The 20,586-nt window shown below is 31.7% G+C and overlaps 1 pseudogene; it reads right to left on the reverse strand.

Moving 5' to 3' along the window:
- LOC108766395 (uncharacterized) overlaps window positions 1-16,712 on the reverse strand; it is a 94,932-nt pseudogene extending 78,220 nt beyond the window's left edge.
- Window positions 16,713-20,586: the final 3,874 nt, after the last annotated feature.

A 20,586-nucleotide genomic window follows, 5' to 3' on the forward strand; every position in this document is an offset into this window, starting at 1 on the left:
CGCTGCTGAACTTGCATCGCTTGCACATCGCGAACGGATGACATCGATTCCCTCGTTACGCGTACGTCATTCATGTACTTATACAAACTCGCTCGATTGAGGTCCGACAAGTTCAATTGCTGTGCACTGCGGGAACAAGAATCAGCTTTATTATAGGTATTATCCTAAAGGATTCAATCGATACGATGCCACGTATAGAAAGCTGCTGCATTTAATTTTCTGTCGTATTCGAGTCTCGTTCGAATTTACTTGACTTGGAGAAGCGACGCATATAAATATATTCTTATATGCGTGCGTAGAAAGAACTCGCCTTGTGAAGCATTACGAGCGCTACATACATAATGTTCTGGAAAACGTGGTTCGATCGTGAAGGGAGTGAGTCTACACGAAAAAATAAGTCATAAGATAAAAGTTATAAAACTTCAAAGAGATTTAAAAAAAGACTTGTAAAAGTCATTAAACTTCATGAAAGTCATGGAATAATTTTTTTTCATATAAATTGATTTTTTCTACGCTAAAAATGATCCGAAGTGAAAATTGAAACGTTTGTTTTTGCATGGTAACTTTAATTGACTTTTTAGGGTTTTAATCAATAAACATTTTGTGTTGTTATTACATATCTGCACGTTCTGTAAACTGCATTTGGACTCTTAGTGCCCGTGTTTTACAATTTTATTATTACTTTATGTAGAGCAGTCTTCTTTTTTAATTTTTTTCGTGTGAGGCTTACGAGAAAATTGACTCTGCTCAATTATCTCTGCTCATATTTGTATAATGTATTGTATTAATGATCAAGAGTACACAATAAAACAGGATATTCACGATGAATTTTATTACTTTATAAATTGTTGAGAATGTTGCCTGAAAACAAAGTCTTATATAAAAATATCTTATTCTACGTTTTCGACTTATTTTTTCGTGTAGAATCCTCCTTCCCGGTTGTCTATCACGATTTTCCAGAACACTGTATAAGTTACTGTAACGCAATTTATCGAAGAGAATCGTGACTTGACAAAAAAAAAAATGGTATGTGTAGTAGAGAAAAGAACTGTTACATCTGTATAAACGTAAAAATTTTGAAATTCTCAACTTTCCTTGTTAAGAAAGATAAATCGAGTAAGAGAGACACGAGAATATTATGATTTGATCTTGATAATTTATGGTTTCATCTTTTAATTTAGTTTCTTTTAATTAAGATATCTGCTACTTCTCTATCAAAACTTTGCCATCTGGATATCCAGAGTTTAAAGTTTCTATTTCATTTTTCAAATAAATGATAATGAAGTACTTTCATGGCAAATCCAATTACAACCATTAAGTTTGACACGATTCACCTCGCTTATTATTTTTGTCGGTACCTTGTCGAACTGTATTCTATCGGATATACTTTTAACAATCGACATCTCTTTGTGATACACATCATAAATAACAAAGTAGCTTCAATACGTACAAAGAAATCGAAAAAAGCTATCGAAAGAACGCGGGCCTTTCATTGCTCGGCTGTATGTCGCAAATTGTTGCCTTCGCGGGATTGCCTGTTTCATGTAGCAAGCGTTATAGAATGAAAAGTACCTAAATGTCACTGGGGAAATAAAACATCGCTAAAAATAAAGAGAGCCGACAAACTGCGACCTGCAAGAACGACGAGGTACGGTACTCGTTGCTGTTAGCCTTTGTCGAAGCACGGTTAAAGCGCAAACAATCGATAGCACGTTCGAATACCGCTGTAATAAAGCGGAACCGGCCTTGATTTCGGTTCTATCTTTATGCCGTTTACTCGAAACAGGCGCCATCAACGTATAAAACAACCGAGAAACACTGAAAATAGAATGCAAAAGGATATTTCGGTTCATTTCATCCACTTTGTCTCGTCGCCGATAGCGTTATTATGGTGTAACAGTATCCCATAAATAGATGAATAGAATAATGTACGCAATTAATCGTTTAGTATATAGAATGTCTTTAAAATACAATATTTTCCATGAAGAAGCCATTAATTTTCTTCAGCAAAAAATCATTGCTTATTTTAACTTCACAGATTTCGTTAGAATAACTTCTATGGAAACAAATTAAATCGGGCGAAACGTTAACTGCGTGAATAAAATTTATTATCGATTATTTTCATTGCAGATTACGACACGAGAAATCTCTTATTTCTTCGTATCAATGCCGGACGATCTTAATTATCCTTGAACTGAACCTCGATTGCAGTAATTCAATACAATGCCGCGCTATCACAGTGATGACAGTTGGCGAACAGTTCGGCGGACAATCACTGCACTTCAATTATGACGACCGGTTATTAGAAACTATGATTATTATGAGCTTCCTCTGATTGTACCAGTTTCTCGTAATGGCCACTTAGTTGACAGTAATAAAGGCACGATTTAAGACAATATTACAATAAAACTCTATATTAATAAAAGTAGCGCATTTCTTTGATCTGAGCCGAAATCCCGACAACTTTCCTATTGGCTAACGCTTTTTAGGCTTTCACGGCTATTATCCTTAACCCTTACCGTACTAATATGGTTAACTAGTGACCGAGCGATTCCTGTTCGTGCAAGTTTCTTTGAGTCTTTCGGTAATTATAAAAATTTTCCAAAATAAAGAGTCAATATTTATTCTAGAAAGTATGTTGGTGAATTTTTAGAAATTTTTTGAATTATTTTGAAGAAGTGAAAAAAACGAAGACATTCTAGTGACCCTTGATGGTATGGATGAGGCACCAAATTGTAGATGGTACTGTAAGGGTTAAAAATGCTAGAAGGTTTGCAGATTATCACCATGTTTTTGTCCATTGCTAATGCCAACGTTTCGTGAACCTTGCCGCTTACTTCATCAGGACGAGGAGCGCACTGATATTGGAGCGCAGATTAAAAATTATAATGTCATTATTATAATCGTAACTATAATGCCGTTACGTAGTTACGATTATGGTAATGGCAATTACAATTTTTTGATAACAGTAACGGTAATACAACTTTTAGGGTATTGTCTTCTGCGGAAGTAACGCGCTACTTGTAACGCTGTTATCATTACCGTTCCGTTTTGTATGATATTAGGGAGTTTTTGCAATAACGTGAATCCAGATAAACGCTAAAGTTATCCTTTTCTTCATTAGTTGTTAAGAAGAAGATAACCTGACCATAGTGTTCACCGTATCTGGATAAACGGTATTACAAAAACTCCCTAATGACGTTACAATTTTTTACACTAACGATAAGGTTGGAAAAGTTACTTTTAAAAAGTAACTCGTTATCATTACGCATTACTCATTAAAAAAAGTAACTCATAACTTTACTCATTACTCGTTATGTAACAATTAAAGTAATCAGTTATTTTCTTCTAAAAAAATGACTTTCTCAATCTTAGCGTTATTGTTAGTGTGAAAAATTGTAACGTCATTATCAAATTGTATTATGAAAAAGTAACAATATTGCAAGCAACGCGTTAATTCTCATCCCTATCGAGGACAATACACAGAGAGAAAAAAAATCTGCATTTATATGTTAAATAATTATGTAAACCATAGGTAAATATTGATTTATATTAAAAAAAAAAACGTTACTTCATACGTGAATTCTTGAGTCACGTATTTATGAGAAAGCTTATGTTTGTGCCTCTAAAAAATAATTTTCTAATTAATTTGTATATATTTCGAGGGAACGTTATGTTTGAGCTCTCTAACTTAACTTCTCTATGATTTTAGCGTTCGGTTTGTCAAACTTTGTTGACGATTGCAAAATTTACAATGTAAACGTGTCCCGAAATTAACTTCTGTTTCAGGATTGTTTAAAGGCTCTTGGTTATATCGGTACAGTTGAAGATTTGTGAAAAATTCGACAGTGAAAGCCAGGGATATCTTTGGTCGCTTATCCCGCTTACGGACTTTAAATTTTAATCCAAACGGACAAGCGACTCGTCTGACAAATTACGTTCGTGCCGTTGATTTTAGGAAGCCGTTTTATAGGGGCTATCGAGTCCTTGCTGGTTTAGTAGCTCGTATCTGCTTCTCTACATTGCGGCTAGTCTCCCAACTAAAACTCAAAGTAAATACCACGGCGCTGTAACGGCACTTACTGTGAAATTAGTTCTGCTGTTTTCAACCGAGTGAATGCATAAGAAGATTAAATAATGCATTAGAATACGACCAATTTGAGCAATTTAAATTTGAAATAATATATAACCGTTAGTAATATAATAATTAGTGTGTTACGTAAATTATAATATTATATTAATCATATGTTCGGTAAATGTATATAAAAGTTGATACACTGGTAAATCACACATCAAGCAATATTCTATGATTTCTAATTATAATTAATCAATGTCGATGTGTCATACATTGTGATATATATGGGATATAAATGAGAGAATTAATGAAGTAGATACTAAAATGATTTTACTATTCTAAATATTAGACAGGTCACTTTGCAATTATTATTATAATATACCATAATATACCATATTATTATAAATTTCATTTATAAAGTAATATAAATTTCATTTTATCAATATAGTTAGTATAATTATTTGCATTTTTCTTCTCAATTATTTACGTCAAACTAGATGTAAAAGTTGCTTGATTTTGTATACGTAGATGCAAAAGCACAAAGTTACTCTTTATCTAATCATAAACCTTTTCGTTTTATTTTCCTGTTTTTAATGTTACTGTCACATTTCTGCTGCTAAATACGCGGCCGGAAGTGAGTCTCTCATCGGATTAGAAGGAATGATAAGACATTAACCTTAGCCGCATTATCGCTTTTTTACGAGCAACATAGACCGAACGTTAATTCGTAGAAATGACGATTTCTCATTATAAACCATTTTTATTAAAAAAGATGAAATTACCTTGGATACATTTTGCCGTTCCATTTTAATCTCACGTGAATAATTTTCATTATCGTCTCGTATATTAAAACATTTGTATAAAAATAATACCGAAAAGATAAAAATTTAAATTGTTCCCTTTAGAGATTAAAATCTTATTAAATAAATACTGTTTTTATAGATGTTATAATAAAAAAGACTTAATGTAAGCCGAAACAAGATTTCGCTTCTTTTCAAAATCATAGAAATATAGTGTCAAAATAGTAATAATATTGATGGGCTATCATTTTGTATGGAAGATACAGACAAAATTGACACTTGAATCTTGCAATAAGCGTTTATTGTCCCTTTCATAAGAAATTCATGGACGACATTTGAGCCACATTGGACCACGAAAATATGGTTTCAAGGGGTAATAAAGATATTTTATCGTGTGGTAATAATACATGTTCTTATTCGTTCAATGACGCAAAGCCTCGAGGATGAAGGAGATTATGTGGTGGAATAACGCGTGAGCTCTAAACATCGTGTAAGCGGGTTTCGTTTTCTTGCGATAAATTCTATGCTGGAATATGAGTATATGTCTAAAAAGAGAAGGCTATTCTGAGCTTCAAGCAATGTACACCGCGTTCATAAAGAAATAATCTTATAAATATCATATTTATCCTTCTTTGATGAAAAGTTTACAGAAACTAGACAGTTCTATCATTGGTTGATTCTAAAATATCAATTAATATAAATAAATATACAAGTACGACTAAAGCAAGCTTGTATTTAATTAAAATAAAAGATTTAGAAATTTGAAAACACTGCAGTACACAAATTAATTGAATACCAATAATTATACATTTATAAATATTAGTATTTAATTAATTTGTTACAATTATTAGTTTTCAATTAATTTGTGCAATCATTTTGGCGTTTCTAACACATTTTAATAAAAATTTCTAATAATTCTAAACTAAACACGCGTGTGTTAAAATAATTATTACTAAGCATATCACTGTCAACATCTACTGACTAACGACGTATGTACAACGTTCAAAATTAATATTCAGATGACCCATTTAGCTTCCAAGCTTGACATTCCCTACCCTACCCAAAACCTGACCGCGTAACTATGCATCAGAGAATGTGACGTGTAAACACATCCATCGACCACTGAAACTCAGCCGACAGCGGCCCGACGTGCAAACGAGCCTCAGGTCGACTTGAGGTTTATCTCGGATAAGGGCTTAACAGGAAGTCCGGACGTTATGCGTTTATCTTCGCGAACGACTGACAGGAAAATATGACTTCCGGCCCAGATTTGCTATTTCTTCTCGGATAATCAATACAAAAATCTGTATCTGCGAAGTATAAAGCATGGGTACAAAACATTTAAAAAAAGGAAATCTCTGAATACTATTTATTTATTCAATCTCTCTCCCCCCCTCTCCCCCTCTCTCTCACTCTCTCTCTCTCTCTCTCTCTCTCTCTCTCTCTCTCTCTCTCTGTCTGTCTGTCTGTCTGTCTGTCTGTCTGTCTGTCTGTCTTTTTAAGAGAAGATATTTTCTCTTAAAACCAGACTGTTGTAAATTTTTTGTTTTATTCTATGCTCCGTTGTGACCCCAAAATATTACGAAACCATTTATGACAAATTATAAAAAATATATTTATAAAGGAATGTAGTTTTAACGGATTGGAAAAAAAGCTCCACGATTCAAACTGTGCTAATGAATAAGTAATTTTGACGATTACTATTTTCATTATTAAGAAAAATTGTGAAATTATTCGTTTTCCATTCCATTTTAATCTCATTTTTCATTATCATCTCATACATTTAACTGTTTGCATAGAAATAACACTAAAAAAAAAATTAAAATTACTTTGCTGAAATTAAAATCTTCAGTAACTGCTCTAATAAATTTGATCTAATTTTCTTTATAAAAGAGACTTAACTTTATAAAGGAGACATTAAATAAATAAAAATTTTGTTTTTTCGTAATTATAAACATACAAAACATTAAGTAATCATCGATGAAATATGTTGTTATTATAAAGTGCGTATATATAGGGCGGTAAAAGCATATATTAGTGCGATAAAATATCTTTATTGCCTCTTAAACCCGTATTTTCGCAATCCAGACGCATCAGATTAACGCGTTTATCGCGCTCGAAGAGAGGCTTCTGTGGTACTCTCGATGATTCGCGAGCGGGAAATCGCGTCGAAATGTATTAAGTTGCATTGAACTTTCCCAACTAGCCGGGAGCAACAGTTGTCGCGCGCTGTGAAACTTTAGCCGTGGCATCGAGATCTGACGCCGATTGCAAGCAAAGCGAGGAAAATGCAACCGCGAAACGAGGATAGGTCCTCTGACGAAGTTTCCCTGGAAATGTCCGGATGATCTGAAGCTTGGCAATCAACGTTACCACAGTGTACGGAATTTTCGCGCGCGAATTGCTTAGATCGTTCACGCTTATTCGAAATATGCAACATTGTAGTAATATTGATATACGAGAAATACATCTCACGTACATGCAAATTCTAGAAATACGTTCCAATTTTGAATTTAGAAATAAACGACAACGACAGAATTTCGTAATGTATAGTAGTTTCCGTGATAATTTCATAATTAATATAGAAATTACAAATGATAAATATATACAATTTACAATATATTAACAAATATTCGCTCCAAATCGGCTGATTCTTTTAGATCAAATAAATATTCACGAGCACTTGTACTGTCTGCATTAAATCAGAAACTAAACGCACCATAGTTATTATATATAGCGCCCTTTCTTTGTTTGCAATCATATTGTACGAATATTTTATCCACAATATATTGCCGTATATTTCATGCACGCAATAAAAAACCGTATACACTGCAGACAAAGAATATTTATAACTTGAAAAGAAAGAATCCTTTTTTAAAAACGACCATGTGGTCCCTTTCAGCTTCAAAATGAGAAAATGCGTGAATGTGTGAAAAATATGGGAAGAGAATACTTTTCAAAGTTAAATCTATTTTAAAGATAATTTGTATCATTGAATAAGTGCGAAATTTATTACAGAGAAACGAAAACGAATAGAACATACGGTAGTATCAACACATCTGTTTTTACGTTAATGTTGATGAGTCCGTTCTAATGATTGAAATTGTGTATTAGTAAACAAACTTGTTTTTGCGTATGTTTGTAAACGGATAATTAATCTACCGTTTTTCATTAATCAATGCAATGTGTGTTGCAAAAAATTGAATCATCGTACTGTAAATTAGAACTTGTAAACAAGATTCTTAATTAAACGCGTGGTTTTTTCGTATTACAGTCGCTTAAGTGATCCACTATATTACACGTAAACATGTACAACATTTCACATCTCAATGAAAAAAGATAACGCAGTATATCAAGTAAATATATACGGAATTCACTTTTATTTCTTTTCTTATAATTAATCAACATAATATTATTACTTTGTGAAAAAAAAACACAAACTGCTAAATTGAAAGTTCCTAAACAAATTTAATTAAAATAAAGGGAATAATTATTTCAAGAAAATATTTTGTAAATTAACTACTTTGAGGAGTTGGTAAATAAAATAAATTTATGTTTAAAATCGGAATTCAATCCAGAGTAACACAAATATGACATGAATAATACAAAAAAAGATTATAGATTTTAAAAAATCGTTTCTTTGAGCATATTTTAATTTTACGACTCTAACTAGTTTTTCAAGTGCATTAAAGAAAATTGTTTGATAAGAGGTTAATTATATAAATTTGCTTTAATTATCGTTTTATCCATACGTATTAAATTTCTCATGCAAATCTTTTAAATGAAGAAAGACACGCAAAGCGCCAGTAAAATAATGATAAAATTACGCTGGTTTTTATGGTTCTATAATCCGAAAAAGAAGAATAGTTTGTTGAATTTTTTGCGCGCTGAGTCTTAATCCGCATGCAAAAAATCTTCTGGTACGTCAGATTAAAAAAATGGGATTCAAATTCATAAAAATTGCATTTTTGTGAAAACTATTTTTTTGAAAACTTTTAGCTAATAAATTTGATATATTACAGACTTCGAAAAGAATTAAAATTAAAGTATGAGTACTCTTAATTAAATCTCAAACGTGCATTATTTAGAGAAAATTGCAAGGGCGTTTAATGCTGTCTGGGAAACTATTGCTGATTCTTTTTTCAACAAATGAAACGTTGATTCATAATGAAGTGATAAAATTTCATATTACATGGATTTGTCATAATTTTTCAGTAAAGTACAATGTAACAAACTCTTCTTTTATTATAATTTCTTACAATTTCTTTTAACAATAATAGCTTAAACGAAGACAAGAACAATTTTTTACAATCACATTTTAATCCCATTTATGAAATCCACACTTGACATTTTCCTATGTTCAACGATTTCATAGTGTGCTTGAATAGAGCAATCGTCCTCCTATAATAGTTCGCTGTACGTGCCTAAAAATAAATCACGTAGAGGTACGATGATACCTGCGGCAAAAAAAGTCAATATTTTCATATTTTTAAAGCACAATACTCGAGCTTTAATTTGAGCTCTTTTTGGAATCTCTACAATGTCGGATTTATTTTTTAATATAGCTTAAAATGCATTTTTGAAGAGCTTTCCCACCATTTTTCTCTAAAAACTAAAGCGATAGAATATTTTTACTTGCGGATTCGGATTAAGCGCACAAAAAACTTTAAGAACTACTTCTCTTTTTCAAAACACTTAAAATATAGCTATAGGCAATATTTACATATATACGAATATATTTTTTCCTCGTATGTACGTATATTAAACATTTTATTTTGTATATATGCAAAAGCTATTTAATAATAAATATTAAGTTTAGTAGTAAATATTTTAATTTAATATTTAATAATAAATATTAAATATTAAATTAAAATAAATATAAAGCTACCTCTTTAAGTTAATGAATTTGTTCACAAATAAAAAATAAAATAATTGCAACACTTCTACGAATTTTTTAAATATTCACTTGTTTTAATAAACAACTTTTTGACTTCATGTGTAAATACTACAATGTGACTTACATGGACAGTTTTAATTTATTTAAAACGTTTTCTATTTTGACGCATTTTTTTCAGCAGTGAGTAGTGCATTTCTGCACTGCAGAGCTTTATAAATATCTAGTACTCTTGTATGACATGTTAGTCTTTCTCAGGGACGGTACCATTCGCCCGGAAACTGGAAAGTGTTAATCAAATTGTTGCAATCTACAAATGCAAGTAGTTACTTCGCATAAGCAACTTCGACGCAAAGTTTTGAAACTCACTTATATATATGCACATACGAGAAAATGTGGTGGATGTTCAGTCTGCCAACAAAGATACATTCCTGATCAACGGTTTTCAATAAAGTGTCCCATATATAAAATCGCTGTGTATCGATTTTAGCAATTTTTGTATAACAATAAAGTATCAATTGCCAGTTACTCACAGAAGATAGAAAACGATAAAATGAATAGGGTATAAAATGCTAACTCAACTTTTATATAAGAAACGCTTTTCCTCATTTTGTCCGTTATAATCCGTTATAACTATAATATTTTTGTTATAACATATAACTGTGATATATCATGAAAGCGTAAATCAATTTGCAAATGATATTAATGGATTAAAATGAGAAGGATCTAGTAAAGGTATAAAAGAATTATGATTGAAATAAAAGAATATTGATTGAAATATCAATTACGTTTAATGCTCGACCCTCTCATTATACAGAATTTAACATATTAAAGTCAATACATAATTTCAATATTGAGTTAAATTTTCTGTTGTTTCAAAAGAAAATGAATAACCTATAAATTTCATTTTTAATTAAAAATTCAATGTCAAGGCTGAAAAAAGTTAGGAAGAAAAACATCATTCACTTTAATTTTCATTAAAAAATCCATTTTGTACAAAACATCTGTAAATAGCCATATAATTCTAGAATTTTCTGTATAAAAGTGGTCAACACTTTGATATCTATCATGCGTCTGTTCATGATTTACTTCTGTCATAAATCGTCCGCTATTTGTCATCTTCGATGCCGATGGTTTTTCACCGAAACAACTCGCTGACAACTCGTGCGCGTTCTCGATTTACAGAATCAAATAATCCGAATACGTAGAAATGATTTATTATAATGCACGCATTCGACGCTCGTATATAATCGCGTTTTATTGTATTGCTGACTAAATCGAAATTTGGAATGTGTGAATGTGCATAAAAGCGCGTGGCTTTCACACGTCGGATAGCCGCATTGAATTGCAAATGCTTTTTTTTCCCCATTCATTATTTTTTTTAAATCTCTTCGCACCTACATGAATCCTACTTGGACCTACTCGTGATAGTCGCGACTAGATCAGTGGAACAATCTGCGATCGAATGTCATACGTTCTAACGTTAATTCAAATTCATCGATCATCATCATCATTTATCTTCATCCAAATAAATTATTTGTTTTGTTATGTAAATTGGAAACCAATTAATTCTTATGTTCTCATTCGATTTTCCGTATATTGGATATCAATTATTCATTATTTTCATAACAGAAGACTGTCGTTTTTTTTTAGATGAAGTAGAATTTATGTATTAATAAAATATAGGGACATTATTTTGAGAAATACGAATAAAATTCGAAGAAATTAATTTATCAGTACTATATTGACAAAATTTTCAGCATACTGTTTGAGAAACACTGATCTACAGGAATTGCGATTCGTATTAGAGACATTGGATATGCGAACGGAATGTAAATATGGAAATTAATCTTCTGAAATGTACGCATATCGGAAACCGTAACCGCATTGAGGAAGCGGTCAACTCCTATAAAAGCCTGGAAGCCATTTTACGAAAATAATAGTCACTCGATAACCGTGAATCTATGTATTCTTCTTGTATAACAAATGTGACTACTAATATAGCACTATCACTTAAATATGTAATTTCGCGAATACATATTCTACGCTAGTAAGAGCCGACTATTTTATTTTATTTTCACTCGCATTTTAAATAACGAGAATAGGTAAATGTGGTGCCAAAATTGTGCTGCAAGCGAGGCATCTAAATCGCATTAATTCTCAGGCAATAAAATCACTAAAAGATAATATTAAAAAACATTATGTGTTTATGCTCCAGTGTTAGTTAAAATTCCAGTTTTAATAAAATTATCGTTACAAGTTCTTGCTTCTCGAGAAATGTAAATTTTGTATTTAGAAACAGTCATGTAAATACGTTGTCGCGTGTGTAAAGACCGCCACTCTCATTTCTCAAAGTAATGCCTCAAACCAACTCTCAGTGTTGAGATGTATCTCAGTGAAGATGTATTTCGCGACTGTTACTCCTTTTGCCGCCGCGAACAAAGTTGTAAGTGGCTCTTTCTCTCTGATGTCGTAACTTCTGACTTACCCTCCACGAAGAGGAAGTATCCCTCGGGATTGTTCGCCAGTATCCGAAGCGCCTTAATCGCCATCTCAGCTAGAGAAGGATCGCCGGTGTCGTTCGTGTTCCGGTCGACGTTGAAGTCCATGTGAGAATAGGCGAAGAGTCCTGCGGCGAAGAAAATAAGTCTTGGCAAGTAATCCGATTGTGTTACACGAAAACAAATTCGAAACCGTATGGACAAATGTGAGGAAATAAAAGGTATTAAAACTGAAATATCACACAAAATATAAATAAATAAATATATAAAATATTAAGAACGAGAAATAGAGAAAAGATCATTATATATTGCAGAATTTGTAAAATTTACAATGAATTATTTTAAGAAAAAGAAAAATGCCTGACCATAATCATTTATAAAAATGGACCAAAACACATATATTTACATTATTTATATTCTTCATATTATTTATAGATTTATATTTTGTTATTTTGCCGTTTTGTTGCTCGTTAATTCATGATAATTTATACTCTGTCCCTTATAATTTACAATATCTATTAAAATTTATTTCGAATGTATATACGAGTATACACTTGTTTTGAGTACGTTATCATATTTTTCGCAAATTATTGTTAAATAACATTAATTGATTATAACGCAACAATAATTCAAAATTTCACTCTATTGATCAACAGTTAACTATCTTATTAGCTAGATACACAGAGAAATTATCAATAGCAATCGATAGGCACATGTAATCTCATATTCCGAATGATGAATGTATAATAATTAATACACTGATTACGAGAGTGACAATAGCGTGCAATTAATACAATAGAGGCTAATCGCATTACGCTCAAATCTAAAGTACAAATGATCGATGAAACTATATTCTTGTAAGTCAAATCATGCATTCTTTGAATTTAAGGTTCATGATTTAACATGCATTTTCCATGTAAATTAAATCATTAACAAACAATTATACAGCAACCCATTATTAGCATTATAGTAAAAAACAAATATTAAACGTTATTAAATTTTTCTATTTCAATGCGAGAATATTATGTGATGCGATAGAAAGTTTAAATTAATTTAATCATCAAATCTATTAATTAAATAAATAAAGCAATAAAAAATAAAAATCGAATAGTGGACAAAAGAACACATAGATATTAAAAATAAAATTTTCAATATATAATATAACATAACATAAAAGTTCAATTTTGCAATTAAATTTGCAAAATTTTTGCAATAAAATATTGCGCTACAAACACATCGGTAAAAATAAGAGTTTATAAAATAAAAGCCAGAATTCTATTTTTGTATAGAATTCTGTCAACCAAATTAAAATAATTTTTTTACGATTTTAACAGAATATAGTACTGCATAATTAACTTAATAGCGAACGGAATTCAAAATAAGCTAATACAGCATATTCCAACATAATTAAATTCCAATGTGATTGACTAACCATGTATATATAATTTTATTAGGATATTCTAAATCGAAATTATATTGTTTACATGATCAATTAGAGCAATCAAGATTATCCAATAAATGTTATTTTTCAACAGAATAATATAAATAATTATCAAGATAATTAATAATAATGAAGTATTTATTTATAATGATGAATAGAAAGTGTTTAAAATATTTTAAAAGAATATAATAGTTGATCACATCATTTGAAATCATAACATAGCTCATTCAATAGTCTCCATTGCTTCAATCAAATAATAATTAATAATTGATAATAGATTTTTATATGATGTTATAATGTGTCATTGCCCACAAAGCAATCGTTAAATCTTACGTTAAATCTTATAGAGATGCAAATATATTAAAACTTGTTATTACTTACCTAACAAGCGATTCACTCTTCGTGTGTCCACCTTTTCAAACTGTTCCTTATTGGCGACGTATTTCGCGACTATGTTTCTTTTGCGATGATTCCTGGACCACTCTTCAATAAGATTTCTACCGTCCAATCGCCTGCCCTCTTTTTCCGGCTCTTCGGGGTCCAAAGTCACCTTCGGTACAAAATGGCGTCTCCCACCACCAAGTATCACCTATATTGAGTAAGATAAAAATAACGTAATATTATTATAATGTACAGTTGTTACATATAATTTTTAATTTGATAAGAATCGATCAAATTTAAAAGGTTAAATTTTTCCGGATTCATTATTTTGTTTAATAGGATCCTCCGTCGCGAATCGAGAGATTTGAATTTACCAGAAACGCCGTAAATCCTCGATCTCTGATTCTATCTTTGTGATGAGACACGAAGAACCGATTTTAATCGAGAAAGAAAGTTTCACCTCAACTTTTCCGGGAAGAACAGCACCAATAAAATCGCCCGCGGAGTTCCTTCGTTCCGACTTCGAAGTAAAGATTTTTTTCAAAAATAGCACATCACAAATTATTCCAAAGGTAGGATCACTAATTAATCCTGTCGCGCTTAATTTATCCATTAGAATGCACTTTTTCTTCGTCACTTTTTTTAATATCCAAACGTTTAATTATTCAATATTTTATTTAAAATATAGAACGCGATATGTCTTATTAGGTATAATTAGCCAATATTTTTAATTCCTTGGAAAAATATCTTTACTGTAAAAAGTTCAGATTTTTTTCTTACAAAAAATAATACTTTTAAATAGTTCAGGTAGCAATCTATTCTCTGTTCGTTTCGCTGGTTTGATTGGGAGAGAAAGGTGCGGAACAAGAGCTACGTGATAAAAGACGTGAATAAACTGCGAAACATACGTTTTATGTCTACCGATACAAGATAGAAGGCGCAATAAAACGTGATAAAGGAGACGAACGAGTCCCCGATACGAATTTTATGTTCACTCGTATGCAAGAACGAATCATACTGTGAAAAACTTCTATATGTCATCTGACGAATGTAATCGTATCAGACAGGCGTTACATTTTCGATTGTCGAACCTTTCAACTTTTCGCAGATCAGGCAATAGAACATCTAAACACTTTTTTCAATTTTATCGCAATGTGAGAATCGTATTCGTTTCGCACAAAATGCGTTCATAAATAACCCTGTTCGCTAATTTCACTTAAAACATTTACACGAAATGTTATCATTTACAATTTGCATGAAAAGCTCAAAGTAAAAGTATCGATTAAATCTTGTGTTATTTGAAATAATGTAATATCGAGATACTCGCAATTGTTAAAAAAGTTTGTAAAACGCTACATAGAAAGAACGGTTTTGCTGAAATATCTAAAAAGATAGCTAGATACGGATCTGTAAAAATAATTTTATTGGAATACAAAAATAATTGCGCTTAAACTGGTTACTAAAATGGCAAAACTTCTCACAGCATTACTCATCATATGCTTGAGATTCTTATGTAATTAATAATAAGATTGGAAATAAGACCGTTTATGTTAGAAACATTACTTTAAATACGCGAAGCGCCACTACGGTCTGAATGTTATGATGTTGAACTATTACATATATTCATATTAAATGAATTAATTTCAGAAATTATAATTGCGTGCCGATATGGCTGTCGGACTTTCAACGCAATCAATCTGAAATATTAATAATCCACCCAAATTTTCCAAATTTAATCTTAAAAAACTGTAATAAATTTATTGCGAAAAATATTGCCTCGGCCGGGAGTCGAACCCAGATCTCTTGCATTCCGTGCGAGCGTCCTTTTAGACCACTGAGACATCTTATGTAATTATTTTGATAGTCTACAAAGTTATTTTCAGATCTATGTATCTAATTAAATTTTTAAATAGATACTTCAGCAAAATCTTTTTTTTTTTTCAAATATAAAATAATTATTTTATATTTAATTATTTTATTTTATTTTATATACTATTAATAGAGTATAATAATGTAATCTATTACATTATTACAATAAATATAAATTACAATTGGAAGTACGACGCATAGAATAAGAATAATAAAACGTGAGTAATAAGACGGAAACCATCTCTTTTCGAATATAGATGTTAACTAACTACACTCGGAGGAATATATTCATCGAACTTACATAAGGTGCAAAAAATTATCGAATATTCTCCACACATGAACAAAAGGATATTATTACGTACAGTAATGTTACAGCCAGGCTCGTCCTCAAGCAGCTGACGCGCAATGTCTTTGCAAGAGGTACGTGCAGCAGGTGGCACTTTGCCGTCGTCCTCCCAGTAACGGCTGGCCGCGTGTGCATAAAGAGCCGCTGGTGTCGCGTGTGTAACCCTGGTGGTTGTAACCAGCCCCGTCGATTTGCCTGCGATCAAAAAAACCCTATTATTGTCTTTTCGCGGCGAATTTTTCTCTTTTCCTTCCTCTGCTCCTCCCTTTCTTCATCTTTTTGTACGATTTCTCTCTCTCTCTCTCCCTCCCTCTTCTCTTCTTGTTCTCCACCGGTAAAGTTTGCGACGTGTACGTGCTTTCGTAAATCACCCTTTCGGATCCTCGCAGTCGTTCGTATCCGCATCTGACTTTATCGCGTTTAAGCGGGCCAAGCGTGCACCGTCACCGACGTAGACCCGGAAGACAAATTCCCCGAGTAGTGACCCCCGAGGCGAATCAGTACGATTTATACTTCATTGGGGGCGAAGTGGATTTTAGAATGTCGAACTGAGCAGGGGTTAGAGCCGTACGGGGATTATTACCGGCGAGGTCGGCCGATGTATTATTCAGGGAAACGTCGAATTGACTGTATCGTATTTTAACCACGATGCGGTTACACTAAATTACTTATTCTCAAGTGTAAATGAGCGTTAATGACAGTATGAATCTTTCAAAAACTTGGGATTAATCTTTCTTTTTTGAAAAAATACTTAATGTTCTACGGTTATATACGGAGTACATATAAAATGATTTCCAAATATAACTTAAAATTGCCATAATACTCTCATTGCCCCCCCCCCCCGATTATAAAAATAAATCCTTTCAAAATCTAAATTTGCATTTACACAACATTTCAAATATATAGTTTCATTTTCAGAAAACAAGGATATGACTAAATGTAATATTCATTATGGCAGATGTTTTTTTAATCGTTCTTTTGACATTCAAAAATATATATACTATCTTCATATTATATATGTATAGATATAATATTATATTATGTACTACAAAAATATATTTGACGGGAGCCGCTACCGCGTCTCCTGATAACACTGGTTTACAAAATTTTATATAAGAGTATATAGACTGTTTCGACGTAGAATCTGCCATCAAAATATTTCTATCAGAACCAATAAGATTTAAAATATTTTTTTAAACAAATATAAAAAGTTTTAAATTAAAACAAATCAAGTGTTGATTGTTTAATTTTTGTTTTTCATATTATTTTAGATTAGTTTTACGTACACGGAAAGAATTTTTTTTTTAATTTACTCTGAAAATATGTAATTGTGGTACAATATTTTGTAGATTTTTATCATGCACTTCAGTAAAATTGATCAAACTTATACTTTATTGTAATTATATTAATGAATGAGAAAGATTTACATTAAAATTCTTCGAAATACAATGTTGTCCCACGACCATATTTTCAGGGTAAACTCTAAGAAAAAATTCTCTCTGTGTCAACAGTTACTATAGCCTAGCATGTTTTCATCTTGATAACTTTTTTCAATTACCATCAAATCCTGGTAGAAATATTTGCTTTGTTCATCACTTGTCGCACTCAATTTATTTGAAAAAAAGGACATATCTTAAAAATGACATGCTACATTTTAAAATTGATATATCTTAAAAATTCGACTTAATGCCATAGAATTTTTTTGGCAGCAAATTCAAATTTACCCTGAATTACGTTTATAAAAGTTATTTTCTTTTCTTGTACTAAAAATTATTTAGAATTTGTAAACTAGTAATTGACCTTTGTCGATTAAAGTAGAGCAATGTTACGTTTGAAAGTCTGGCCACAATCAGAAAATCGAAATTACAAAGCGTCGCTCGACTCAGAGATCGTATGTTAATTACACAAGCACTCACAATAATCTTGCCAGCCGACGGAGGTTTCGTTTAACGAGAATGGGCTAAGGAATTAACTTGGCACGCAGAGCTTATGCAACGTGTACAGTTCTCTACCAGGATCAGTAATTACAGGAGTGCAGGCTGTAGCATAGGTGGCTCGATGTTAATCGACCCGAGTGTGTCGATGCATGGTTCTTCATTAAAGATTCACCGAGGGTCTCTTTGATCTTGATATCTCTACTCGAAATTATCACTTCGTGATCTCGTTTAATTCACGACTTTATTTGTCGGTCATACAAAAAACGAAATTATCAATGTCAATTTGGAGGTTAATATCAATTTTAGACTTGAAAAAATATGCTGCAGCATTACGAATAATTTGAAGAAAAACCAAATCAACTGCATTTCGCAGAAAAATAAACTAATATAACACTCTAAAAAAAATATCGGTATGGATTTAATATCTCTGGAGTGGATTAAATACCTATGCAGTGTCTATATAATTATCATTGTATTGGTATTAATATTAACATCAACATGGTGTGGATTAAAATCTTTGGTGTTTATATCAATACCATCATGGTATGGATTTAAAACCCACGGTGTGAATTTGAAACCCATGATGTTAGTCAACTTTCAAATTTATAAAAGTACCAATTACTATACAATTAACAATTATATAATTATATTAAATTATTATATAATCGTTATAAAATTTTTTTAAATATTAATTTAAAAAAGAAGAGGGCTTAATATTCCAAAAAGTAGATTTCCATTCACAAAGAGCACCTATTATGAATTCCATACACAATTAAATTAAAAAAGGAAATAAAATTGTAATATATGAATTAAAAAAGGAATTAAAATTGTAATACATGAAACTAATACAAATTTAATGATTGTTAACAAGTTAAACTTATTATATATGCATTATACGTAAAGATCGTGATAAAACTTTTAAAGAGTTATCCGTCTTTCTTTTCACATCCTTGAAATAATTGGAATCCAGCTGCGCAAGTTTTAAGAACCTTGTTACAAAAACATTAAAGTCATTAAACTGATATTTAATTATATATCTTGTTCCGGAGATTAAATTATTTTGGCAAGCAGTAAAGGCTTCTAGTAACGCGGCGTGAGTATACGACAGAACTTTGTTTCTTCGTTAACTTCAAGTGACTCTGCTTTAAGAGGAATTTAATTTGAGGCTTAGCTGTCGAGTTATCTGAAGTTTAAAATTAAAACATTGTAAAAACAGCTGGTGTACCGATCGAATTTTTGCAAGGAAAGTTCTTAAAATCGTTCCCGAATATTTACATTCAAGAAATGTGGTAACCCGAACAGCCCATTCTTAATCCTGCAAAATTGCGAAAAAATTCAGCGAACGCTACGGTCTCTTTTTTATGCGTATCCATAAATTTCACCGAAAAGGAACGAAATGGCCTACATCAAGATGTTCCTGGGTCGGAGGTTTACGAACGTAAATATTCCTACGGGATCGTCCGCCGGATCCTCGGCGGTCGTACCCAATTCGTTCCCCGCTTTCCGATTGGCGAAACGATGGTGTGATTTCGTAGGTCGCGCACGACCCGCGATTCAAGATGATAATTCAAGGAGTTCCGGAGCACCGGATGTAACCGGTGGAATTCCGATTCGCCCCTCGAGATGCATGAAATGGACCGTAGTAAGTCGCGCCGCAGCTCGAAGACAGGAGGTCCTATTCCCGTAACTTATCCCTTTCGCAAGTGAAGTCGCTTTAATGCGCGAACTCCTTAGCAAATCGCGATATCGGCAAATGACATTTCGAATCTCCGGGTTTACATCTAACAGGATATAGACACCTCCACTGATCCGCTATGAAAACGGATATTGATCGGACGATACTTTATTTTATTTTTAAGTGTCGATACTTAATGGTATCGACATCACATGCAGTTGCGAGAAGAACACAAGTGATATCTCTGCTATAGTAAATTGATAGAGAAAGCATCATTATTGTACATCAATATTTTCTCTATCCATTTTGCTGTAGCAGAATTTCTTGTGTTTATCGTGACTGCAATATAATTATATTATGATTTTTATGTATTTATTTTCCTCTTTTGTATGTTTTATTTTATAAAACAAAAATATAAATATGTCAAAATTAATATATTTATATCGTAGCCATGATAAGCACAAGAAATATCTCATTATAGTAAACTCTACCATTTTACAATTTTCGCAATAGTTAACAAGATATTAATTACTAAAAATTGTTGAAAATTGGTCTCCAATAATTTTTTACTCAAATACTATCAACTTTACAGAAAAACTGCAAGAGACAAAAATTGTTTTTTTTTTATAGAGCTTTTTCAGAATTTTTTATTAACTTTTTAGTTTTT

The sequence above is a fragment of the Trachymyrmex cornetzi genome, unplaced genomic scaffold, assembly GCF_001594075.2.
Source record: "Trachymyrmex cornetzi isolate Tcor2-1 unplaced genomic scaffold, Tcor1.1 scaffold58, whole genome shotgun sequence".
In the NCBI taxonomy this organism is placed as follows: domain Eukaryota; kingdom Metazoa; phylum Arthropoda; class Insecta; order Hymenoptera; family Formicidae; genus Trachymyrmex; species Trachymyrmex cornetzi.